The sequence below is a fragment of the Coregonus lavaretus genome, assembly GCF_964263955.1.
Source record: "Coregonus lavaretus genome assembly, contig: HAP1_SCAFFOLD_2209, whole genome shotgun sequence".
NCBI classification, from domain to species: domain Eukaryota; kingdom Metazoa; phylum Chordata; class Actinopteri; order Salmoniformes; family Salmonidae; genus Coregonus; species Coregonus lavaretus.
In genome coordinates, this window is record NW_028164813.1 from 35,614 (window position 1) to 63,289 (window position 27,676).

Consider the following 27,676-nt stretch of genomic DNA (forward strand, 5'->3'; position numbering starts at 1 on the left):
ACAGCATTCTCACGTTCAGTTGAAGTCGGAGGTTTACATACACTTAGGTTGGAATCATTAAAACTTGTTTTTCAACCACTCCACAACTGTCTTGTTAACTAACTATAGTTTTGGCAGGTCTACTTTGTGAATGAAACAATTAATCTTTCCAACAATTGTTAACAGACAGATTATTTCACTTATAATTCACTGTATCACAATTCCAGTGGGTCAGACGTTTACATGTGCCTTTAAACAGCTTGGACAACAGTTTACTGTGCCTTTAAACAGCTTGGACAATTCCAGAAAATGATGTAATGGCTTTAGAAGCTTCTGATAGGCTAATTGACATCATTTGAGTCAATTGGACTGTGTACCTGTGGATGTATTTCAAGGCCTACCTTCAAACTCAGTACCTCTTTGCTTGACATCATGGGAAAATCCAAAGAAATCAGCCAAGACCTCAGAAAAAAATTGTAGACCTCCACAAGTCTGGTTCATCCTTGGGAGCAATTTCCGCCTGAAGGTACCACGTTCATCTGTACAAACAATAGTATACAAGTATAAACACCATGGGACCATGCAGCCGTCATACCGCTCAGGAAGGAACACGTTCTGTCTCCTAGAGATGAACGTACTTTGGTGCGAACAGTGCAAATCAATCCCAGTACAACAGCAAAGGACCTTGTGAAGATGCTGGAGGAAACAGGTACAAAAGTATCTATATCTACAGTAAAACGAGTCCTATATCGATATAACCTGAAAGGCCGCTCAGCAAGGAAGAAGCCACTGATCCAAAACCGCCATAAAAAAGCCAGACTACGGTTTGCTACTGCACATGGGGACAAAGATCTTACTTTTTAAAGTTAAAAGATGGGTCGCAAATGGGTCTTCCAAATGGACAATGACCCCAAGCATACTTCCAAAGTTGTGGCAAAATGGCTTAAGGACAACAAAGTCAAGGTATTGGAGTGGCCATCACAAAGCCCTGACCTCAATCCTATAGAAAATGTGTGTGCGAGCAATGAGGCCTACAAACCTGACTCAGTTACACCAGCTCTGTCAGGAGGATTGGGCCAACATTTACCCAACTTATGGTGGGAAGCTTGTGGAAGGCTACCCGAAACGTTTGACCCAAGTTAAACAATTTAAAGGCAATGCTACCAAATACTTATTGAGGGTATGTAAACTTCTGACCCACTGGGAATGTGATGAAATAAATAAAAGCTGAAGTAAATAATTCTCTCTGCTATTATTCTGACATTTCACATTCTTAAAATAAAGTGGTGATCCTAACTGACTTAATACAGGGAATTTTTACTAGGATTAAATGTCAGGAATTGTGAAAAACTGAGTTTAAATGTATTTGGCTAAGGTGTATGTAAACTTCCGACTTCAAATGTAGGTGTTCCTTTTGTCCAGGTGGGAAAGGGCAATGTTGATTAAAATAGAGATTGTGTCATCTGTAGATCTGTTGGGGCGGTATGCAAATTGGGGTGGGTCTAGGGTTTCTGGGTTGATGGTGTTGATGTGAGCCATGACCAGTCTTTCAAAGCCCTTCATGGCTACAGACGTGAGTGCTACGGGTCGGTAGTCATTTAGGCAGGTTACCCTGGTGTTCTTGGGCACAGGGATTATGGTGGTCTGCTTTTAAAATGTTGGTATTACAGACTCAGTCAGGGACATGGTGAAAATGTCAGTGATGACACTTGCCAGTTGGTCAGCGCATGCACGGATTACACGTCCTGGTAATCCGTCTGACCCTGCGGCCTTGTGAATGTTGACCTGTTTAAAGGTCTTACTCACATCGGCTACGGCGAGCGTGATCACATAGTCATCCGGAACAGCTGGTGCTCTCATGCATGCTTCAGTGTTGCTTGCCTCAAAGCGAGCATAGAAGTGGTTTAGCTCGTCTGGTAGGCTTGTATCACTGGGCAGCTCGCAGCTGGGCTTCCCTTTGTAGTCCGTAACAGTTTGCAAGCCATGCCACATCCGGCGAGCGTCGGAGCCAGTGTAGTAGGATTCAATCTTAGTCCTGTATTTACGCTTTGCCTGTTTGATGGTTTTTCTGAGGGCATAGCGGGATTTCTTATAAGCGTCCGGGTCAGAGTCCCACTACTTGAAAGCGGCAGCTCTACTCTTTAGCTCAGTGCGTATGTTGCCTGTAATCCATGGCTTCTGGTTGGGGTATGTACAGTGGGGGAAAAAAAGTATTTAGTCAGCCACCAATTGTGCAAGTTCTCCCACTTAAAAAGATGAAAGAGGCCTGTAATTTTCATCATAGGTACACGTCAACTATTACAGACAAAATGAGGAAAAAAAATCCAGAAAATCACATTGTAGGATTTTTAATGAATTTATTTGCAAATTATGGTGGAAAATAAGTATTTGGTCAATAACAAAAGTTTCTCAATACTTTGTTATATACCCTTTGTTGGCAATGACACAGGTCAAATGTTTTCTGTAAGTCTTCACAAGGTTTTCACACACTGTTGCTGGTATTTTGGCCCATTCCTCCATGCAGATCTCCTCTAGAGCAGTGATGTTTTGGGGCTGTCGCTGGGCAACACAGACTTTCAACTCCCTCCAAAGATTTTCTATGGGGTTGAGATCTGGAGACTGGCTAGGCCACTCCAGGACCTTGAAATGCTTCTTACGGGATCATTGTCATGCTGAAAGACCCAGCCACGTTTCATCTTCAATGCCCTTGCTGATGGAAGGAGGTTTTCACTCAAAATCTCACGATACATGGCCCCATTCATTCTTTCCTTTACAAGGATCAGTCGTCCTGGTCCCTTTGCAGAAAAACAGCCCCAAAGCATGATGTTTCCACCCCCATGCTTCACAGTAGGTATGGTGTTCTTTGGATGCAACTCAGCATTCTTTGTCCTCCAAACACGACGAGTTGAGTTTTTACCAAAAAGTTATATTTTGGTTTCATCTGACCATATGACATTCTCCCAATCCTCTTCTGGATCATCCAAATGCACTCTAGCAAACTTCAGACGGGCCTGGACATGTACTGGCTTAAGCAGGGGGACACGTCTGGCACTGCAGGATTTGAGTCCCTGGCGGCGTAGTGTGTTACTGATGGTAGGCTTTGTTACTTTGGTCCCAGCTCTCTGCAGGTCATTCACTGGGTCCTCCCGTGTGGTTCTGGGATTTTTGCTCACCATTCTTGTGATCATTTTGACCCCACGGGGTGAGATCTTGCGTGGAGCCCCAGATCGAGGGAGATTATCAGTGGTCTTGTATGTCTTCCATTTCCTAATAATTGCTCCCACAGTTGATTTCTTCAAACCAAGCTGCTTACCTATTGCAGATTCAGTCTTCCCAGCCTGGTGCAGGTCTACAATTTTGTTTCTGGTGTCCTTTGACAGCTCTTTGGTCTTGACCATAGTGGAGTTTGGAGTGTGACTGTTTGAGGTTGTGGACAGGTGTCTTTTATACTGATAACAAGTTCAAACAGGTGCCATTAATACAGGTAACGAGTGGAGGACAGAGGAGCCTCTTAAAGAAGAAGTTACAGGTCTGTGAGAGCCAGAAATCTTGCTTGTTTGTAGGTGACCAAATACTTATTTTCCACCATAATTTGCAAATAAATTCATAAAAAATCCTACAATGTGATTTTCTGGATTTTTTTTTCTCAATTTGTTGACGTGTACCTATGATGAAAATTACAGGCCTCTCTCATCTTTTTAAGTGGGAGAACTTGCACAATTGGTGGCTGACTAAATACTTTTTTTCCCCACTGTACGTACAGTCACTGTGGGGACAACGTTATCGATGCACTTATTGATGAAGCCGGTGACTGATGTGGTCTACTCCTTAATGCCATCGGATGAGTCCCGGAACATATTCCAATCTGTGCTAGCAAAACAGTCCTGTAGCTTAGCATCTGCGTCATTTGACCACTTCCGTATTGAGCGAGTCACTGGTACTTCCTGCTTTAGTTTTTGCTTGTAAGCAGGAATCAGGAGGATAGAATTATGGTCAGATTTGCCAAATGGTGTTGGAGAGAGAGCTTTGTACGCGTCTCTGTGCGTGGAGTAATGGTGGTCTAGAGTTTATTTTTTCTCTTGTTGCACATGTAACATGCTGGTAGAAATGAGGTGAAGCGGATTTAAGTTTTCTTGTTTGCTTATGGCTTTATACAGCTCGTTGAGTGCGGTCTTAGTGCCAGCATCGGTTTGTGGTGGTAAATAGACAGCTACGAAAAATATAGATGAAAACTCTCTTGGTAAATAGTGTGGTCTACAGTTTATCATGAGATACTCTACCTCAGGCGAGCAAAACCTAGAGACTTCCTTAACATTTGATTTGGCGCACCAGCTGTTATTGACAAATAGACACAGACCGCCACCTCTTCTCTTACCGGAGGCAGCTGTTCTCTCTTGCCGATGCACGGAAAAACCAGGAAACTGTATATTATCCATGTCGTCATTCAGCCACGACTCGGTGAAACATAAGATATTACAGTTTTTAATGTCCCGTTGGTAGGATAGTCTTGAATGGAGCTCATCCAGTTTATTTTCCAGTGATTGGACGTTGGCCAATAGGACGGATGATAGAGGCGGGTTACCCACTCGCCGACAAATTCTCACAAGGCACCCGGACCTGCGTCCCCTGTATCGGCGTCTTCTCTTCAAGCGAATGACAAGGATTTGGGCCTGGTCGGGTATCTGGAGTAAATCCTTCGCGTCCGACTCATTAAATAAAAATTATTGGTCCAGATCGAAGTGAGTAATCGCTGTTCTGATATCCAGAAGCTCTTTTCGGTCATAAGAGACGGTGGCAGAAACATTATGTACAAAATAAGTTACAAACAAAGCGAAAAAACACATAAAATAGCACAATTGTTCAGGAGCCCGTAAAACGGCAGCCATCTCCTCCGGCACCATTAGTGACAAAGATTAGGGGTTAAATACATGTAAAAAAAATACTGATTTTTCTTATATCTCTCAGATATTGGACAGACACTTCAGAACAAACTTTCTTTAGATATTTCTTTGGGTGACTATCTGAGTCTTGGTGGTTCCAAACGTCTTCCATTTAAGATTGATGGAGGCCACTGTGGTCTTGGGGACCTTCAATGCTGCAGAAATGTTTTGGTACCCTTCCCCAGATCTGTGCCTCCACACAATCCTGTTTCGGAACTCTACGGACAATTCCTTCGACCTCATGGCTTGGTTTTTGCTCTGACATGCACTGTGGGACCTTATATAAACAGGTGTGTGCCTTTCCAAATCATGTCCAATAAATTGAATTTACCACAGGTGGACTCCAATCAAGTTGTAGAAACATCTCAAGGATGATCAATGGAAACAGGATGCACCTGAGCTCAATTTCGAGTGTCATAGCAAAGGGTCTGAATACTTATGTAAATAAGGTATTTCCATTTTTTGTTTTTAATACATTTTCTATTTTTCTTTTATAAAAACCTGTTTTTGCTTTGTCATTATGGGGTATTGTGTGTAGATTGATGAGATATATATATTTTTAAATCCATTTTAGAATAAGGCTGTAACTTTACCAAATGTGGAAAAAGTCAAGGGGTCTGAATACTTTCTGAATGCACTGTAGCGTGGTAGTACCCCTCCCCTGGCTTAGACAGGGCTTAGCCTCTTATGGGTTAATGTAATAATAATTAGCCAATTACTCTGAAATTAGGAACACGTTGTTTGACGGCTGTTTTTTATTAACCCCTGTGATGGTCTTAATTGGAACTCTTAACATCATTAGTTGCTCACAAAAGGCACTGACAATTGAAATAATTGTTTTGGGAACTATTTTACTCTCTAATCAGACGAGTGTTTATACAAAAACTGCACTCCTATTCACGACTGAGTTGAAAACGCTTGACATAAAGAGGAAACTCGCCAGATAAAGAGACAAGCGTTCTTCTAAAATAGTCAAACATCATGATAATGTACTCTGTAACTACATAATAAACTTCAATACAATAAACATACTCTCTTTCCAACAAATAGATAGCATAGGCCCTGCCCTGTTGTATCACCTGCTTACATTGTATCAGGCCCAAGTTTGCTCAGTATATCGACAGTTTCGGGTTGTTGACTCTCTGGTTGAGTACACATCTGGGTGAGCTGATAAACAGGGAACAGGCACCATGACAACAGCGGAACCCGATAAACGGGCGTGTGGCAACAGCGGAACATGGTCTGTATGTACTCAGGTGGACAGAGTTCCGTAGACACGGCTGGGTAAAGATGGAAGGGAAAACAGAGACATCATGCACTAGTTTACCTCATTCACACAGCCAATGGAAACCATTGAAACGTTCTGATTATTTGTCACTTGTGATAGGTCAAATAGTTTTATAATTTGTTCAGTAAATCTCTCTTGTCATTTACTGTTGCATGAACTTTAAAATGCACAGGTGAGAGACTGTAAAACAGTCTCTCACCTGTAACACAATAATAACCTCTACACTGTACCTCTTTCTAGACTGTTATGTACTGCATACCTTTTCTCATGTGTCTAAATACCTTTATAACCTAATACAGCTATTCTGCACTTTATAACCTAATCCTACGGTGGCCGGGAAGTGCAAAGCAACATTACAAAGAATGAAACACTTTTACAAAGCTCGAGACAAATTAACATTTTGGAAAACAAATTAAAATTGTATAAAACAAATTTACATTTTATAAAACAAATTTACATTTTATAAAATAAATTTACATTTTAGAAAACAAATTTACATGTTAGAAAACAAATTTACAGTTTAGAAAACAAATTTACATTTTAGAAAACAAATTAACATTTTAGAAAACAAATTTACATTTTAGAAAACAAATTAACAAGACGCAAAACACTTTTACCAGTCCCGAAACAAATTTACAAATGACAGATTCTTCACGGAAAGGGAATGTACCACATACCGGAAGTGACACGGAAGTGATGAGCGTGGTCTTTTCGTGTTGTTGTTGTGGAGTTTATGGCGTCAAAGAAGTTTATGGTGACCGCCCGAACATGGACTGCGGCCGAGGGATGTTTTGCCCGTTTTGTGGCAAACACATGAACAGCTTAACGCGGTTTTGCTTTACGTGTGGTCGGTGTTTGGAGTTTTTAAAGGACGCGGACAAGACGGAAACATTGGAAACACAGGGGACGTCTCGACAGCCGGACAGTGCTATGCAAAGTAAGTTTAGCAAAACCAAAACGCTAGCTATCTAAGGACAGTAACGCTAATGATTTTTTGAGCGGCTTCTAACTTTCTGTTTCCTGATGAGGAAAAAGATTAATATTACTATTTTAAATTGAATCTATAACGAAACAAAGTTGTGAAAAAGTGCAATGGGTGTGTAGACTTTCTGAAGGCATCGTGTGAGTGCTCAAGCCCCCCATCCGTCTGTGTCATTCCAGTCTTTTGTTTCTGTGTGTTATACTTACAGTTTGTAACAATTAACGTTTAATGTGCAATGCAAAAATTGGGTTTTTGAAATCAATTTTCAACAATGTTAAGGTGGATAGTAATTGTAGAGAAGAGAATATTTAATAGTTTTCTTTAGATCATTTTAAATTCAATTGGCACTACACAGCAGTGAAACAATGTTTGTGTTCACTCTGTAGATTCAGAGATGGTCTTTCAACCCTGGAGTTTTTGACTGCACTACAGCAACACCCTACTTTGCTGGCCCCTGTCACGTGCCACTCTGAAAGGCGACTCACTGCTTTTGAACTTGAGAGACTCTTCAAACCTGACCTCAGTCCTTCGGGGAGTAATCGAAGACTTAAAGAAAGTCAAACCATGGCCTACTGGGCAGACTATCTCCTTGATTGTGAAGGTTTGTTAGTTTGTTTTTTATAACTAGTTAAGAAAACACATGGCAGTGATGTATCTGAATTGTTTTTCTTTGCAGAAGGCCAGGCTGCTGTGTCTGTGGAAGATGTTTTGATGTTTGCTACTGGGCTGTCTTCACTTCCCCCATCTGGCTTGGAACCACTGCCTCAAATAGAGTTCCTGGAGGACTCTGCGTTCCCAATGGCAAATACATTTGTTTAAGTCACAAATGGACTTTGGAATTCAAAATAGTCCAGGATTCGGCTGTTTCTAAGCTATATGATGGATGACCCCTAGAGTTAAGACTCTGAAAAAGTTGTTGTTGTTAAAGGTTAGGGTTGGGCATCATTTAGATTTTAACAATTCTGATTCCAATTCCGATTCTTCCTTTTGATTCCGGTTCTTATCGATTCTCGATTCCGATTCTTTGAGTGGTGGAGTTGAAACGGGTCACATGCTTATTTCACAAATAAGAGGAAAGTTTTATTTTGATTCAAAGGTGGGTTGCAGTTTAACGGGACTTTTTCAATGTAAAATAAAGCCACACTAGAGCACCGCTTACTGTGCTCCATGGCTGCAACACAACAAGCACCTGGACGCTACAGAAACCAAACCTTGCGCATGTTAAATTTGGAACCCATGATCAGATTTGAAACCCAATCCTCCAAAACGATTCCAATAAAGAAACAATTCCGATGGAATCGTAATTTTTTAAACTATTCCAAGTAGGAATTGGTTCTTGATGCCCAACCCTATTAAAGGTGCACTTTTAAAGTGCAGTTGCCAAAGTTGTTTTTATAATGTTACTGTATGTGAGCATGTTCTTTTCTCACAGTAAACATTTTGAAAATGTTTTAGATCCATTACTCTCAATACTACAAAAGTGTAATAAATACTGATTACTATTTTTGATTAATTTACTTCACACTTAAAAACAATTAAGCTTTGGGTGACAGATTCATAAATATTGTGTTCAGACAGACAGCAGTATTCCACCACTACAAAAAACCCTCCCTTTTTGATCATTTCATAGCTGAGCCATTTCTTTTAGTTTCATGTACAGTTCGGATGCAGACTGTCACGGTTTCGGCCGAGGCTGCCTCTCTTCCTTGCTCGGGCAGGCTTCGGCGTTCGTCGTCTCCGGAATACTAGCTGCCACCGTTGTATGTTTTTATGTTCGTTTGCTTTTGTCTGATTGTTGTACACCTGTTATCATTTAGTGTAATTAGTGTCCTATAAGTTCTCGTTGTGTTTGTCTAGTGTTTGTGTGTGATTGTTTTACTGTCGTGCCGGTAGGCTGGATTTCTACTGTTTGCTCGGTTGAGCTATATTCTCCATTGTTTGGAGTGTTTTGTCGCACCTGTTAGTGCGCCCGTTATTTTCGCCTACGTGCGGATTCTCGCCTCAGGGCGTTTGTTTGTGATTGTTTTCGTGTGCATCAACTAAAGTATGTTGGACTAACGTTCTGCGTCCTGCGCCTGATTCCACCACCACACCCACCTACATCTACACTGACAGAATCACACACCATTCTCGATGGAATCAGCAGGAGCCGCAGCAGCACAGGCGACGTTGGAGGACAGGGTCCGCGAACAGAATGACCAGATCCTGCGGATGGGGTCCGCACTGCAGGAGGTGATCACCACCATCCGAGGCTGGGAGACCCGAGGGACTCCTCCACCGCCATCCTCCCTGCCCGCACCATCGGCCACTCAGCCCATTCCCGCTCCGGAACCCAGAGGAGTTCGACTCTCGCTCCCGAGGGCCTACGATGGGACCGCGGCCGGGTGTCAGGGATTCCTTCTCCAGGTGGAGCTTTACCTGGCCACCGTGCACCCGGCGCCCTCGGGACACGAGAGCGTGTCCGCCCTGATCTCCTGCCTTTCCGGGAAGGCGTTGGAATGGGCCAACGCAGAGTGGAGAAGAATCGACGCTAACACCATCACCTACGACGAGTTCTCCCGCCGCTTCAGGGCGGTCTTTGACCATCCCCCGGAGGGGAAAGCGGCGGGGGAGCGTCTGGTCTGCCTCAGGCAGGGGAAGAGGAGTGCCTAGGAGTTCGCCTTGGAGTTCCGTACCCTAGCGGCGGATGCAGGGTGGAATGAGCGGGCTCTCATCGATCACTACCGATGTAGTCTACGCGAGGACGTCCGTAGGGAGCTGGCCTGTAGGGACACCAGCCTCTCGTTCGACCAGTTGGTCGACATGTCCATCAGGCTGGATACCCTGCTAGCTACCCGCGGACGTTCCGAGGGGGGTCCGTCCATTTCACCCTCCAGCGCCTCCGAGCCGTGCCCCATGGAGCTCGGGGGCGCTGGCGCTAGAGAGAGGAGGGGTCGGCTTACGAGGGGGTCCATCTCCTGCACCAACTGTTGTCGGGGAGGACACACCGCGGCTAGGTGCTGGGGATGGCCTCCTCTGGGAGAGGACGACAGGTCCCGCACTGGGGAGTCCTTCCAGGTGAGTAGGCGCCCCACTCACCCAGAGCTCTCTGTTGCACATTTCTGTATATCTGTGCGTTTTCCACATGTAGCACCTCATTCCCAGCATAAGGCGCTGGTAGATTCAGGCGCGGCTGGGAATTTTGTTGATAAGACGTTTTGTTTAGCCTTAGGGATTCCCCTTCTCCCTGTTGACGTTCCCTTCCCCGTTCATGCCCTAGATAGCCGTCCGTTGGGTGCGGGCTTGATCAGGGAGGTCACTGCGCCACTTAGGATGTGTGCGCAGGGGGGTCATCAGGAGATGATCCAGCTATTTCTGATCGACTCGCCTGCGTATCCGGTGGTGCTGGGCATGCCCTGGTTGAGTACCCATAACCCATCTATTTCGTGGCAGGAGAGGGCTCTGATGGAGTGGTCTGCCCAGTGTGTGGGTCGATGTTTAGGCGTTTCCGTAGGGGCTACCTCGGTGGAGAGTCCAAACCAGGTGCCCACATTGCACGTTCCCCATGAGTATGGGGATTTGGCTATTGTGTTCAGTAAGTCGAGGGCGACGCAGTTGCCTCCCCATAGGCAGGGAGATTGTGCGATAGACCTCCAGGCAGGAGCTGCGCTCCCACGGAGCCATGTGTATCCTCTGTCTCAGGAGGAGAAGAGAGCTATGGAGACGTACATAGACGAATCTCTGAGACAAGGATACATACGGCCCTCCACTTCCCCTGCGTCCTCGAGTTTCTTTTTTGTGAAGAAAAAGGATGGAGGATTACGCCCGTGCATTGATTACCGTGGTCTCAATCAGATCACGGTGAAGTACAGTTATCCACTCCCGCTGATTGCGACCATGACGGAGTCATTGCACGGGGCGCGTTTCTTCACTAAATTAGATCTCAGGAGCGCGTACAACTTGGTGCGCATTAGGGGGGGCGATGAATGGAAGACAGCCTTTAGTACCACCTCGGGCCATTACGAGTATCTTGTCATGCCATACGGGTTGATGAACGCTCCTTCAGTTTTCCAATCATTCGTGGATGAGATCTTCAGGGACATGCAGGGGGTGGTCGTGTACATCGATGACATTCTCGTGTACTCGCCTACCCGAGTCGAGCATGTGTCCCTGGTGCGCCGAGTGTTGCGGAGACTGTTGGAGCACGACCTGTATGTCAAGGCAGAGAAGTGTCTGTTCTTCCAGGAGTCGGTCTCCTTTTTGGGTTATCAGTTGTCTGCGTCAGGGGTGAAGATGGAGGTAGACCGGGTGTCAGCCGTGCGTAATTGGCAAACGCCAACTACTGTGAAGGAGGTGCAGCAGTTTTTGGGGTTTGCGAATTATTACCGGAGGTTTATCCGGGGTTTTGGACAGGTGGCAGCTCCCATAACGTCTCTTTTGAAGGGGGGTCCGGTGCGTCTGCAGTGGTCAGCCGAGGCGGACAGGGCGTTTGGGAGGCTGAAGGACCTGTTTACCTCGGCTCCGGTGCTGGCACATCCGGATCCCTCTTTGCCATTTCAGGTAGAGGTGGACGCGTCAGAGGCCGGTATAGGAGCCGTGCTGTCGCAACGGTCCGGCGCGCCACCTAAACTCCGCCCCTGTGCTTTTTATTCCAAGAAGCTCAGTCCGGCGGAGAGAAACTATGACGTGGGGGACAGGGAGCTGTTAGCCGTGGTACAGGCCCTAAAGGTGTGGAGGCACTGGCTTGAGGGGGCTCAACACCCTTTCCTCATTTTGACGGACCACCGTAACCTGGAGTACATCCGGGCAGCGAGGAGGCTGAACCCTCGCCAGGCGAGGTGGAATATGTTTTTGACCCGGTTCACATTTAAGATCACGTACATCCCTGGGTCACAGAACGGTAAGGCAGACGCGCTGTCTCGGCGGTATGACACGGAGGAGAGGTCCGTGGAGCCCACTCCCATACTGCCGGAGTCGTGTCTGGTGGCACCGGTAGTGTGGGAGGTCGATGCTGAACTCGAGCGGGCGTTACGCACCGACCCTAGTCCATCTCAATGCCCGGAGGGTCGGAAGTACGTTCCGCTCGAGGTTCGGGATCGATTGATCTATTGGGCTCACACGTCACCCTCCTCTGGACACCCTGGTATCGGCCGGACAGTGCACTGTGTCTTAGTACCAAGTAAGACACAGTGCACTGTGTCTTAGTACCAAGTACTGGTGGCCCACGTTGGCGAGGGATGTGAGGGTTTATGTTTCCTCCTGCTCGGTGTGCGCCCAGTGTAAGGCGCCTAGACATCTGCCTAGGGGTAAGTTACTACCCCTACCCGTTCCACAACGACCATGGTCTCACCTCTCGGTGGATTTCCTCACTGACCTTCCTCCTTCACAGGGGAATACCACTATACTGGTCGTTGTGGACCGGTTTTCTAAGGCCTGTCGTTTGCTCCCTATGCCGGGCCTTCCTACTGCCCTGCAAACCGCCGAAGCACTATTCACCCATGTGTTCCGGCACCACGGGGTACCCGAGGATATTGTGTCTGATCGAGGTCCCCAATTTACCTCCAGAGTCTGGAGAGCTTTTATGGAGCGGTTGGGGGTCTCGGTGAGCCTCACCTCGGGTTACCACCCGGAGAGTAATGGGCAGGTGGAACGCGTGAACCAGGATGTGGGTAGGTTTCTTAGAACATACTGCCAGGACCGGCCGGAGGAGTGGGCAAGGTACGTTCCCTGGGCCGAGATGGCCCAGAATTCCCTACGCCATTCCTCCACTAACCTAACCCCTTTTCAATGTGTGTTAGGTTACCAGCCGGTTCTGGCACCTTGGCAGCAGAGCCAGATCGAGGCTCCTGCGGTGGATGAGTGGGCGCGGCGCTCGGAGGAGACATGGAACGCTGCACACGTCCACCTGCAGCGGGCCCTCCGACGTCATAAGGCGAGCGCCGATCTCCACCGCAGTGAGGGACCGGTGTACGCACCTGGTGATCGAGTCTGGCTCTCTACCAGAAACCTGCCCCTCCGCCTGCCCTGTCGGAAACTGGGTCGGCGGTTTGTAGGGCCATTTAAAGTCCTGAGAAGGTTGAACGAGGTGTGTTACAAATTACAACTACCTGTTGAGTATAAGAGTATTAACCTCTCGTTCCATGTGTCTCTTCTCAGGCCGGTGGTAGCTGGCCCACTCCAAGAAAGTGAAATCAGGGAGACTCCTCCGCCCCCATTGGACATCGAGGGGGCACCGGCGTACTCCGTGCGGTCCATCTTGGATTCGAGACGTCGGATGGGGGGTCTCCAATATCTGGTGGAGTGGGAGGGGTACGGCCCGGAGGAACGGTGCTGGGTGCCGAGGAGAGACATTTTGGACCCGTCTCTCCTGACGGAATTCCATCGTGGGCACCCGACGCACCCTGCTCCGCGTCCTCCTGGTCGTCCCCGAGGCCGGAGTCGGCGCACGTCTGGAGCCGCGCGTCAAGGGGGGGGGGGTACTGTCACGGTTTCGGCCGAGGCTGCCTCTCTTCCTTGCTCGGGCAGGCTTCGGCGTTCGTCGTCTCCGGAATACTAGCTGCCACCGTTGTATGTTTCTATGTTCGTTTGCTTTTGTCTGATTGTTGTACACCTGTTATCGTTTAGTGTAATTAGTGTCCTATAAGTTCTCGTTGTGTTTGTCTAGTGTTTGTGTGTGATTGTTTTACTGTCGTGCCGGTAGGCTGGATTTCTACTGTTTGCTCGGTTGAGCTATATTCTCCATTGTTTGGAGTGTTTTGTCGCACCTGTTAGTGCGCCCGTTATTTTCGCCTACGTGCGGATTCTCGCCTCAGGGCGTTTGTTTGTGATTGTTTTCGTGTGCATCAACTAAAGTCTGTTGGACTAACGTTCTGCGTCCTGCGCCTGATTCCACCACCACACCCACCTACATCTACCTTGACACAGACTCCCAGTTGTCTGGCTTCTGTAACTGATTGTGTTCCATGGCAAAGTCCAAGTACTCCTGCATGTTTGGGTCCCCACAAGGAGTCATTGACAGGCTAGCCTCAGGAAGGGCATCCAGTTCAGCTTGTTCACTTTGATATCCGCAGTCTCTGGAGCCAAACCTATGTTAAATAGAATACATAATTGCATTTATTTTCATTTAAGCTAAAACGTTACATTAATGCTTTTATCTGTTTATTATCACCAATGTATCACCTGTGTGGTAAGTAGTATAGTTCATTGGGCACTCCTCCTGGACATGCTGCTGTTCTGGAAGGGCGAATCCTGTGGCTGTTCCACAGTCTCACACACTCATCCAAGTCCTTCTGAATAACATCACCAAAGCAATATCTCAATAGGCATTGATGCTCATGACTCCCGTTGAAGTATCCGGCATCTCTAAGGTCGGCAAATAACTCCATCCAGAACTGAGACCTATAGAAATGGATACAAATGTTTAGTTATACTATAAATAATAAAGGTTAGTTATAATGAAATGTATGGTCTGTGCATCTTTTGGTAATTCGATTTTCTTTTCAGGAACAGCTACTTTTCCTGACGGGCAGGATTTGCTTTACAAATTTGTATTGATAATTATTGTGCTCGTTTTTCATTAATCGTTCCTGAGAAGAAAATCGAATGACCAAAAGATGCAATGACCCTTTATGAAGACAACTCACCTTCCCTTTCTAAATATAGACCACCAGGACTCAATACGCTGTTTATTTATAGATAAGCCGTACATGTGGCTGGACGCTCCAGAGTAGTAGTCACTGTGATGGTGGCGTAGGGTACATTGAATTGCAGCCATTATGCCGTTCTCAGTGCCGCAATCAGTCCTCAGTCTCATGGGGATGACACCGAGGTTTCGCACACATGACATGAAATAGTGAGCAATCACTGTTGGGTTATTATTTGTTGGTCCACATTGAAGCCACAATACTTTACGTGAAAATCCATCTATGCATCCCGAAATGGCCAAACCGAATGGCTTAAGTTTGTCATAACCATCTGCGTGCCACATATAGTTAGGTCCCATTGAGTGGTAGGTTCTTCTTGTAAACCTTCTGCGTGCTCTGCTCTCACACCCTCGAGGATTAAGCTCCCGGAGCAAATTCATCACATCATCTCTCTTCACTCGAAGATTGTACTTTTGTTTAAGTACTTGCCACATCGTGCGGTAACCAAATAGTTGTCCAGGTCCACGAAGTTCATGGCGTTACTCTGATGGCGTTACTCACGGCGTTTGGCGAGGAATAATCCTTTCTGCGGTACAACCCGGCTTCGTTCAGTTTACTTTTAAGAGTCCTCAAGCTGATGTTTACACCGTGTAGACTTGACATCATGTCCACGATTACAGCGTACGTACGAGTGACCCTCGTTAAAATATTGAACGCAATGATGCAGTATGTCTGGTGTTTCCGTCTGGTCCGCGTCCTTTAAAAACTCCAAACACCGACCACACGTAAAGCAAAACCGCGTTAAGCTGTTCATGTGTTTGCCACAAAACGGGCAAAACATCCCTCGGCCGCAGTCCATGTTCGGGCGGTCACCATAAACTTCTTTGACGCCATAAACTCCACAACAACAACACGAAAAGACCACGCTCATCACTTCCGTGTCACTTCCGGTATGTGGTACATTCCCTTTCCGTGAAGAATCTGTCATTTGTAAATTTGTTTCGGGACTGGTAAAAGTGTTTTGCGTCTTGTTAATTTGTTTTCTAAAATGTAAATTTGTTTTCTAAAATGTAAATTTGTTTTCTAAAATGTTAATTTGTTTTCTAAAATGTTAATTTGTTTTATAAAATGTAAATGTGTTTTCCAAAATGTAAATTTGTTTTCCAAAATGTAAATTTGTTTTCCAAAATGTAAATTTGTCTCGAGCTTTGTAAAAGTGTTTCATTCTTTGTAATGTTGCTTTGCACTTCCCGGCCACCGTATAATACAGCTATTCTGCACTTTATAACCTAATACAGTTATTCTGCACTTTATAACCTAATACAGCTATTCTGCACTTTATAACCTAATACAGCTATTCTGCACTTTATAACCTAATACAGCTATTCTGCACTTTATAACCTAATACAGATATTCTGCACTTTATAACCTAATACAGCTATTCTGCACTTTGTAACCTAATGCAGCTATTCTGCACTTTATAACCTAATACAGCTATTCTGCACTTTATAACCTAATACAGCTATTCTGCACTTTATTACCAAATACAGATATTCATGATTTCCTTTTGAAGACAGCAGTATAAGTCCACTGTGAAGTCCACTCTGATATGAAAAATGTATGCACTCACTAACTGTAAGTCGCTCTGGATAAGAGCGTCTGCTAAATGACTAAAATGTCAATGTAATGTCCTCTGTGATGTCCTCTTAGTGGACCCTACAGCAACACTGAGTGAGACTGTCAGTTCAGCCTCCCTCATACCTCCCCACCTCACCCCACCGGCATAACAAAACAGGTAACCACTGTGATGGAATTTCAAGATCATGAACAGACAGACAGACAGACGGACACCTTGCTTGAGGCCCAGGGAATCTAATTAGCAGATTAGCATTTCCAGCTAATCCATTTAAACCACTGTCTCTGGCGTTGGCTAGAGGTGAACTGATCTGTGTCTCAAACAGTAGTCCTAAATAGCTTCCTATATATTCATCTCCTTTCCTTAGTGGCCTTTGGACCATCAGATGTAATGAAGGAGGTGGGACAGAATAGGAGTATTGAGACACGTGCTATATGATGGATGCTGAGCTCCAGCCTAAAGGGTGGGTCCCGTAACCTGAAGCGCAGGCGAGAACACTGTTCTCCAGCCGTGAGGTGAGGCTTCTCCCCCTCTACACTACCATAACCCCTCAGGCCTCCACTCCCCCACATACAACCTCACATCCCCTCACCACTGACGTGTGTCTAACAGGAACTAATGTAGAGGCTTCAGCGTCAACAGCCCTAGCATGTGAGCATTACAGGATTGTGAAGGACGGTACAAACCCCTGGAGGACCATACGAGTAGTACAGAGAGGAACCACGGGAGCTGTCTCAACCCTTATACAAGCTTGAAGGAAATCTGGGCTGTCTTAGGCCTAGTCTTGGAGAGCTGTATAAGGTACTGTTTATCCATGACCAAATATTCATGTGATGTCAAAAAAAAAAAAAAAAAAGATGAAGATATCCTTTCTTACCTCTGTCTGTGCAGTGGATGGGCAAACAGTACATTTCAGGGAGGACGATTTACCTGTTAAGAACTGCCAGTATCAATTCAACTCAGATTTGTTTGTATGGTGCATCGGTTTGACACACTCCCAAGTAGCCATGTGGAGAAAGTGAGCTAAAGCAAGGTCATACTAGAGTGGCAATAACAGCGGAATAATATATTCATTTACTACACTGACATTGTGTTTAAAAGAGGGGCTATGAAAAGTCAGAACATGTACTTATTTGACCTACTGTATCTATGGCCTTGCCTTATCCACTTCCTCTGTAGCAACAACTCCTGTATCTATGGCCTTGCCTTATCCACTTCCTCTGTAGCAACAACTCCTGTATCTATGGCCTTGCCTTATCCACTTCCTCTGTAGCAACAACTCCTGTATCTATGGCCTTGCCTTATCCACTTCCTCTGTAGCAACAACTCCTGTATCTATGGCCTTGCCTTATCCACTTCCTCTGTAGCAACAACTCCTGTATCTATGGCCTTGCCTTATCCACTTCCTCTGTAGCATCAACTCCTGTATCTATGGCCTTGCCTTATCCACTTCCTCTGTAGCAACAACTCCTGTATCTATGGCCTTGCCTTATCCACTTCCTCTGTAGCATCAACTCCTGTATCTATGGCCTTGCCTTATCCACTTCCTCTGTAGCAACAACTCCTGTATCTATGGCCTTGCCTTATCCACTTCCTCTGTAGCAACAACTCCTGTATCTATGGCCTTGCCTTATCCACTTCCTCTGTAGCAACAACTCCTGTATCTATGGCCTTGCCTTATCCACTTCCTCTGTAGCAACAACTCCTGTATCTATGGCCTTGCCTTATCCACTTCCTCTGTAGCAACAACTCCTGTATCTATGGCCTTGCCTTATCCACTTCCTCTGTAGCAACAACTCCTGTATCTATGGCCTTGCCTTATCCACTTCCTCTGTAGCAACAACTCCTGTATCTATGGCCTTGCCTTATCCACTTCCTCTGTAGCAACAACTTCTGTATCTATGGCCTTGCCTTATCCACTTCCTCTGTAGCAACAACTCCTGTATCTATGGCCTTGCCTTATCCACTTCCTCTGTAGCAACAACTCCTGTATCTATGGCCTTGCCTTATCCACTTCCTCTGTAGCAACAACTCCTGTATCTATGGCCTTGCCTTATCCACTTCCTCTGTAGCAACAACTCCTGAACCTACTCTTTTAGCCATAACATTGACCAGATATCTGCTCATTCAATCCACATAATGTAGACAAAGATGATAAAGATATCTATACTGTAATCACTATAGAAGTGGTCCAGTCTATCCAACTCTAGCTAATAAGACTGCTGCAGATGACCAGGGACGTTTCCCACCAAGAAATGCTTTACAGTGCCTAACCATAATTGACCATGGTAAAAATGCTCACATAACACTTTATCACCGAACAAGATACAGTATATCGTCCTGGTAAAATCACGATGGATATTCTCAGGTGTGCGGCTCTCTTTAGAAAGTCTGTACCTTGAAAACGTTCATTGTTCACCCAAGCACTGAGATTACCCCATTAATGCTGAGGCACCCTGACAGGAACCGATGTGAGTCAGAAGAGGAACTTTGTACAGTTTGAAAAAGGTACTGTTTCCATCCATAGATTATTTCACCGTTCTTGCTATTAGCCATATTGAAATAAAATGTAATATAGGGGTGTAACGATCCATCTACTACATCGATGTATCGATTTATATTCCTATGATCCAACTACATCGATCTGTGCTCGGCGAGTTGGCCTTTTGGACAACATATATCAATCTAACATCGTTTTAAAATGTAATAAATCGATTGTATCGATACTAGGAAATAACCCATTGGATTTAAGCACGTCAGACTTTATATGGATGTTTTTTCTTAGCACTTTTAATGATAAAGGCTTTAAACATTACTCGATTCAGTCTGCCTATCCGTGACGTCATCGCCCCGCGCCAGCAGCAGCGCAAAGGCGCAAAGACAACAAAACATAGCATGGCGGACGACAGAGGAGAAGCCGACGAGCGAGAAATTATCAAGCCACCATTGCGGTCCTTACAAGAAACAGGAATCTAGGAAACTTCACCTGCACTGTCCAGTATCCAGGTATTTATTTCAGTCACACTGGTTGAATTTTTGGCTAAAAGGTTACTGAATCGATTTCAAGTCACTGAATCGTTTCGGATCGTATCGTTCTAAATGAACCAATATCGTCCTTGAATCGTATTGACAACCACGAATCGTGATACAAATCGAATCGTTGTTAAAACGAATCGTTACACCCCTAATATAATACCATCCACAAACTATTCCTGGTAAAGGTCAAGGTAAAGGTGAACATAATTTGCCTTAATGTAACACTGTATTAAAAACATCCTATATTACCTCAAATGAACGTAAGGGTCAACATATCTTAGAAAATAAGGTGCTATCTAGAACCTAAAAGGGTTCTCCGGCTGTCCCCATAGGAGAACCCTTTGAAGAACCCTTTTTGGCTCCAGGTCGAAACCTTTTGGTTCCAGGTAGAATCCTTTACACAGAGGGTTCTACATGGAACCCAAAATAGTTCTACCTGGAACCAAAAAGGGTTCTCCTATGGGGACAGCCGAAAAAGTATTTTGGAACACTGTATTTATAACAATCTCTGAAAAATGGGAGTTTGGTCATTCTAAACAGGATAAGAATCTAGTGAAGCCCACACACTGGGTTCCATTAACTGACCGATGGCGGGTTTGAAAGCGTGGAGAGAGCTGGGCATTTGATAAGTAAAGACGAATGCTCAGAAAGGAACACAAATCGATGGCTGCTGTGTCTGGCTGGATCACTGCATTGATTATCACACAGACAGAGAAGCATTGGCGCCATGCAGGGAAACAAAGTATCAGGGCCAAAGGTCAAAACTGCAGGATACACCAAGCCCAGTTACTATACACCCAGCCCAGTTACTATACACCCAGCCCAGTTACTATACACCCAGCCCAGTTACTCTACACCCAGCCCAGTTACTATACACCCAGCCCAGTTACTATACACCCAGCCCAGTTACTATACACCCAGCCCAGTTACTCTACACCCAGCCCAGTTACTATACACCCAGCCCAGTTACTCTACACCCAGCCCAGTTACTATACACCCAGCCCAGTTACTATACACCCAGCCCAGTTACTCTACACCCAGCCCAGTTACTATACACCCAGCCCAGTTACTATACATACACCCAGCCCAGTTACTATACACCCAGCCCAGTTACTATACACCCAGCCCAGTTACTATACACCCAGCCCAGTTACTATACACCCAGCCCAGTTACTATACACCCAGCCCAGTTACTATACACCCAGCCCAGTTACTATACACCCAGCCCAGTTACTATACACCCAGCCCAGTTACTATACACCCAGCCCAGTTACTCTACACCCAGCCCAGTTACTATACACCCAGCCCAGTTACTATACACCCAGCCCAGTTACTATACACCCAGCCCAGTTACTCTACACCCAGCCCAGTTACTATACACCCAGCCCAGTTACTATACACCCAGCCCAGTTACTATACATACACCCAGCCCAGTTACTATACACCCAGCCCAGTTACTATACACCCAACCCAGTTACTCTACACCCAGCCCAGTTACTATACACCCAGCCCAGTTACTATACACCCAGCCCAGTTACTATACACCCAGCCCAGTTACTATACACCCAGCCCAGTTACTCTACACCCAGCCCAGTTACTATACACCAAGCCCAGTTACTATACACCCAGCCCAGTTACTCTACACCCAGCCCAGTTACTCTACACCCAACCCAGTTACTATACACCCAGCCCAGTTACTATACATACACCCATCCCAGTTACTATACACCCAGCCCAGTTACTATACACCCAGCACAGTTACTATACACCCAGCCCAGTTACTATACACCCAGCCCAGTTACTATACACCCAGCACAGTTACTATACACCCAGCCCAGTTACTCTACACCCAGCCCAGTTACTATACATACACCCATCCCAGTTACTATACACCCAGCCCAGTTACTATACACCCAGCCCAGTTACTATACACCCAACCCAGTTACTATACATACACCCAGCCCAGTTACTCTACACCCAGCCCAGTTACTATACACCCAGCCCAGTTACTATACACCCAGCCCAGTTACTATACACCCAGCCCAGTTACTATACACCCAGCCCAGTTACTATACACCCAGCCCAGTTACTATACACCCAGCCCAGTTACTCTACACCCAGCCCAGTTACTATACACCCAGCCCAGTTACTATACACCCAGCCCAGTTACTATACACCCAGCCCAGTTACTATACACCCAGCCCAGTTACTATACACCCAGCCCAGTTACTATACACCCAGCCCAGTTACTATACACCCAACCCAGTTACTATACACCCAGCCCAGTTACTATACACCCAACCCAGTTACTATACACCCAGCCCAGTTACTATACATACACCCAGCACAGTTACTCTACACCCAGCCCAGTTACTATACACCCAACCCAGTTACTATACACCCAGCCCAGTTACTATACACCCAACCCAGTTACTATACACCCAGCCCAGTTACTATACACCCAGCCCAGTTACTATACACCCAGCCCAGTTACTCTACACCCAGCCCAGTTACTATACACCCAGCCCAGTTACTATACACCCAGCCCAGTTACTATACACCCAGCACAGTTACTATACACCCAGCCCAGTTACTATACACCCAGCCCAGTTACTATACACCCAGCCCAGTTACTCTACACCCAGCCCAGTTACTATACACCCAGCCCAGTTACTATACACCCAGCCCAGTTACTATACACCCAGCCCAGTTACTATACACCCAGCCCAGTTACTATACACCCAGCCCAGTTACTATACACCCAGCCCAGTTACTATACACCCAGCCCAGTTACTATACACCCAGCCCAGTTACTATACACCCAGCCCAGTTACTATACACCCAGCCCAGTTACTATACACCCAGCCCAGTTACTATACACCCAGCCCAGTTACTATACACCCAGCACAGTTACTCTACACCCAGCCCAGTTACTATACACCCAGCCCAGTTACTATACACCCAGCCCAGTTACTATACACCCAGCCCAGTTACTATACACCCAGCCCAGTTACTATACATACACCCAGCCCAGTTACTATACATACACCCAGCCCAGTTACTATACACCCAGCCCAGTTACTATACACCCAGCCCAGTTACTATACAGCCAGCCCAGTTACTATACACCCAGCCCAGTTACTATACATACACCCAGCCCAGTTACTCTACACCCAGCCCAGTTACTATACACCCAGCCCAGTTACTATACACCCAGCCCAGTTACTATACACCCAGCCCAGTTACTATACACCCAGCCCAGTTACTCTACACCCAGCCCAGTTACTATACACCCAGCCCAGTTACTATACACCCAGCCCAGTTACTATACACCCAGCCCAGTTACTATACACCCAGCCCAGTTACTCTACACCCAGCCCAGTTACTATACACCCAGCCCAGTTACTATACACTCAGCCCAGCCTACCACACTGCTGGTTACACTCAGCCCAGTCCGGCTACTCTACACTCAGCCCAGCCTACCACACTGCTGGTTACACTCAGCCCAGTCCGGCTACTCTACACTCAGCCCAGCCTACCACACTGCTGGTTACACTCAGCCCAGTCCAGCTACTCTACACTCAGCCCAGCCTACCACACTGCTGGTTACACTCAGCCCAGTCCGGCTACTCTACACTCAGCCCAGCCTACCACACTGCTGGTTACACTCAGCCCAGTCCGGCTACTCTACACTCAGCCCAGCCTACCACACTGCTGGTTACACTCAGCCCAGTCCGGCTACTCTACACTCAGCCCAGCCTACCACACTGCTGGTTACACTCAGCCCAGTCCGGCTACTCTACACTCAGCCCAGCCTACCACACTGCTGGTTACACTCAGCCCAGTCCGGCTACTCTACACTCAGCCCAGCCTACCACACTGCTGGTTACACTCAGCCCAGTCCGGCTACTCTACACTCAGCCCAGCCTACCACACTGCTGCTTACACTCAGCCCAGTCCGGCTACTCTACACTCAGCCCAGCCTACCACACTGCTGCTTACACTCAGCCCAGTCCAGTTACCCAGCCCTGGAACCCAAAGGGTTCTAACTGCAACCAGAAAGGGTTCTTCAAAGGGTTCTCCTATGGGGACAGCCGAAAATAACCCTTTTAGGTGTAGATAGCACCTTTTTTTCTAAGAGTGTAGTGATGCGGAACCAAGCCAGTACAGCTCAGCTTTGCATGGTTGGTCTCAGCTCAGCTAAGTGGTGTAAAGGGGTACCAGGCTACTGCAGCCCACAGTACGGTGACTCTATTCAGGGTGTGTTTCCACTGCCACCCATAGCTTTCTAATGGCATCTCTTGACTCATTTGTCCTTCAGGTATTTTCGTTCAAGAGGCATCTCTTTATTCCTTCTCCTTCCTTTTCCCTTGGTATGGCCATTATTAAATAAATGTTGGTGAACAGCACAACACAACACAGTAGGGATGGTCATTATTAAATAAATGTTGGTGAGCAGCACAACACAGTAGGGATCAACATAACAAGTAAACAAGAATATGGTGAACTAACACAAATACTCCTCTCCATCCGTTCTGTGAGACAGCATGACTTTTTAAACGACTCTTTACAAAGTTTACGGCTAAGTGGACCAGGGGTACAGCCCAGCTGCCAGCTAGACACCAGAGCGTTGTTTATTGACAGAGCCGGGTTGTGTTTAGTGATTCTGTGTGTTTAGGTCAGTGAGCAGATAGCAGAGAAGCTGTTGAAGGTGAGCTATCTAGGATGAAGTCTTCTCCCAGGACGAATATAGTCTATTTTCATTCTCTGCACAGCATGCACGCTGACACCTGGGCTGAACGTACCATTAAAATGAGTGCCACTGTAAGGGACCTTGACAAAACCATGACTTTGACTGGCTTCATCAGCCCGTCTCTGGGGGTGTGAATGTCGGGAGGAGGAGCGAGGCAGTGACACCCTAGAGCTTCTTATATGATAGTGATAGCTACTGTAATGATACATAGAAAATATAATAGTTGGAATAAATAGTGATTGGTGTAAATATTTCCACAAACAAAGAGTGAGCAACTCTTTGTTTGAATATAGAGACTGTCTGTCTCCAAATACAAAATGGAAATTGAAATTACGTCTATTTCTGGGCCCTTATAGTCCTTCATCAACAAAGTATATAGCATGGTTATGGCTGAGCTTTTCTAGTACCTGACAATACCCACTGGATAAACTTTGAACACACTCTCAGGGAGACGTCGATAGCTGTTAATGTTTAATTCACCCTCCCTCTCCCACAATGCATTCCACTGAAACAAAACTTTACCGGATTGAATTCAAGATAGATAACAGCGACATGTCATTGAGGCTTTTTAGTATTCTCCACCCCAGTTTGTCATTATTAGTGCCTCCCGTGGTATTTAAATGTATTTGCATCAGTCTTAAAAAGTTCATACACATTTTTTCAATTATTGCATCTTATTTAGTGTTGGATTTTCAACTGAGGAACAAGCAATGATCAACACAGCTATCTCATCTTATTTCTTAAACTTTTATTAACTTAAATTGTTCCAGTATTAAAGCAACAAGAAAACATTTAGAACGTCCTTTGGTGGGATCTCATTACACTGTAGAATACTGCAGATATAAACCCATATTCTTTGATGCCAGCACGTTGCCAATATTGCGGAAACTTGCACCACCAAAAGGAAATAACTAAAACTAAAACTGAACAAAAGTCAAAGGCATTTCTTCTGCATTTTACAGTAGTTTTCATCTGGAATAGACAGTAACAAGTTGCCTTTTAACACTGTTTGGCAAACAGTACAAAATACGTTATTACATGTTGTTTTGCTCTGTGAAGAAAATACCTAATGATTCTCTAAGCACTTTGTCAGCTCAAGTGAACACCAGGCTCTTTGACCAAGGTATCAGGTAATGCAGTCGTGGTCTGAAGGTAAAATAAGTATACAGGTAGTCTGACTTCTTTTGGAGGGTATTACACATCACTAACATCGGACAAAATATCTTTCAACCGGCAAGGGTTACAGAGTAACATTCACAAAAGCAAAGGTCAGTGGAGGGAGGGTCTGGGTAGGACTGGAGGGAGGGAGGGGCTGGATAGGACTGGAGGGAGAGGCTGGGTAGGACTGGAGGGAGGGGCTGGGTAGGACTGGAGGGAGAGGCTGGGTAGGACTGGAGGGAGGGGCTGGGTAGGACTGGAGGGAGAGGCTGGGTAGGACTGGAGGGTGGGGCTGGGTAGGACTGGAGGGAGGGGCTGGGTAGGACTGGAGGGAGGGGCTGGGTAGGACTGGAGGGAGGGGCTGGATATGACTGGAGGGAGGGGCTGGGTAGGACTGGAGGGAGAGGCTGGGTAGACCTGGAGGGAGGGGTAGGACTGGAGGGAGGGGCTGGGTAGACCTGGAGGGAGGAGCTGGGTAGGACTGGAGGGAGGGGCTGGGTAGACCTGGAGGGATGGGTAGGACTGGAGGGAGAGGCTGGGTAGGACTGGAGGGAGGGGCTGGGTAGGATTGGAGGGAGAGGCTGGGTAGACCTGGAGGGAGGGGCTGGGTAGGACTGGAGGGAGGGGCTGGGTAGGACTGGAGGGAGGGGCTGGGTAGGACTGGAGGGAGAGGCTGGGTAGACCTGGAGGGAGGGGCTGGGTAGACCTGGAGGGAGGGGCTGGGTAGACCTGGAGGGAGGGGCTGGGTAGACCTGGAGGGAGGGGCTGGGTAGACCTGGAGGGAGGGGCTGGGTAGACCTGGAGGGAGGGGCTGGGTAGACCTGGAGGGAGGGGCTGGATATGACTGGAGGGAGGGGCTGGGTAGGACTGGAGGGAGGGGCTGGGTAGGACTGGAGGGAGGGGCTGGGTAGGACTGGAGGGAGGGGCTGGATATGACTGGAGGGAGGGGCTGGATATGACTGGAGGGAGGGGCTGGGTAGGACTGGAGGGAGAGGCTGGGTAGACCTGGAGGGAGGGGCTGGGTAGACCTGGAGGGAGGGGCTGGGTAGACCTGGAGGGAGGGGCTGGATATGACTGGAGGGAGGGGCTGGGTAGGACTGGAGGGAGGGGCTGGGTAGACCTGGAGGGAGGGGCTGGATATGACTGGAGGGAGGGGCTGGATATGACTGGAGGGAGGGGCTGGATATGACTGGAGGGAGGGGCTGGGTAGGACTGGAGGGAGAGGCTGGGTAGACCTGGAGGGAGGGGTAGGACTGGAGGGAGGGGCTGGATATGACTGGAGGGAGGGGCTGGGTAGGACTGGAGGGAGAGGCTGGGTAGACCTGGAGGGAGGAGCTGGGTAGGACTGGAGGGAGAGGCTGGGTAGGATTGGAGGGAGAGGCTGGGTAGACCTGGAGGGAGGGGCTGGGTAGGACTGGAGGGAGGGGCTGGGTAGACCTGGAGGGAGGGGCTGGGTAGGACTGGAGGGAGGGGCTGGGTAGGACTGGAGGGAGAGGCTGGGTAGACCTGGAGGGAGGAGCTGGGTAGGACTGGAGGGAGGGGCTGGGTAGACCTGGAGGGAGGGGCTGGGTAGGACTGGAGGGAGAGGCTGGGTAGACCTGGAGGGAGGGGCTGGGTAGACCTGGAGGGAGGGGCTGGGTAGACCTGGAGGGAGGGGTAGGACTGGAGGGAGAGGCTGGGTAGGACTGGAGGGAGGGGCTGGGTAGACCTGGAGGGAGGGGTAGGACTGGAGGGAGGGGCTGGGTAGACCTGGATGGAGGGGCTGGGTAGACCTGGAGGGAGAGGCTGGGTAGACCTGGAGGGAGGGGCTGGGTAGGACTGGAGGGAGAGGCTGGGTAGACCTGGAGGGAGGGAGGGGGACAGCAGGAATATAGGGAGAGAGATAGAGAGAAGTAGGGAGAGGAAGACAGAAATATAAATAGAGAGAGGGACAGAATAAGAAAAAGAGAGAGAGAGATAGACGTGGGCAAGATTTTTTTACGCAGGTCAAAATGTGGCAGTCTGGATGGATTTCCTTATATCCACAATGTACTGACAGCAAACAATGCTTACATTTCCTGGTTTCTTTTTCCTCTGCCTCAATTTCTCTTTTTATTTAGTTATTTTTTTCAAATCAGCATGGGTAGGGACAGTTTTATGTAGTCAGCCAGCCAGCCAGTCAGTCAACCAGTCAGCCAGTCAGCCAGTCAACCAGTCAGCCAGCCAGTCAGTCAACCAGTCAGCCAGCCAGTAAGCCAGCCAGCCAGCCAGCCAGTCAGCCAGCCAGCCAGTCAGTCAGTCAA

General features: G+C 47.1%; 2 long non-coding RNA genes across 3 annotated transcripts; one reads left to right on the plus strand and one right to left on the minus strand.

Annotated features, from left to right (window-relative positions):
* The first annotated feature begins 6,713 nt into the window (after window positions 1-6,713).
* LOC311116604 lies at window positions 6,714-8,691 on the plus strand. Of its 2 annotated transcripts, XR_014611452.1 has the most exons (3): window positions 6,755-7,144; window positions 7,576-7,790; window positions 7,866-8,691. It is a non-coding gene; the product is annotated as an uncharacterized lncRNA (long non-coding RNA). The 2 variants fall into 2 exon arrangements; XR_014611451.1 differs by having other exon boundaries at window positions 6,714-7,144; window positions 7,576-8,691.
* Window positions 8,692-14,095: 5,404 nt separating this feature from the next.
* LOC311116603 lies at window positions 14,096-15,356 on the minus strand. Its single transcript, XR_014611450.1, has 3 exons — window positions 14,812-15,356; window positions 14,348-14,566; window positions 14,096-14,253 (listed from the first exon to the last, which is right to left on the minus strand). It is a non-coding gene; the product is annotated as an uncharacterized lncRNA (long non-coding RNA).
* Window positions 15,357-27,676: the final 12,320 nt, after the last annotated feature.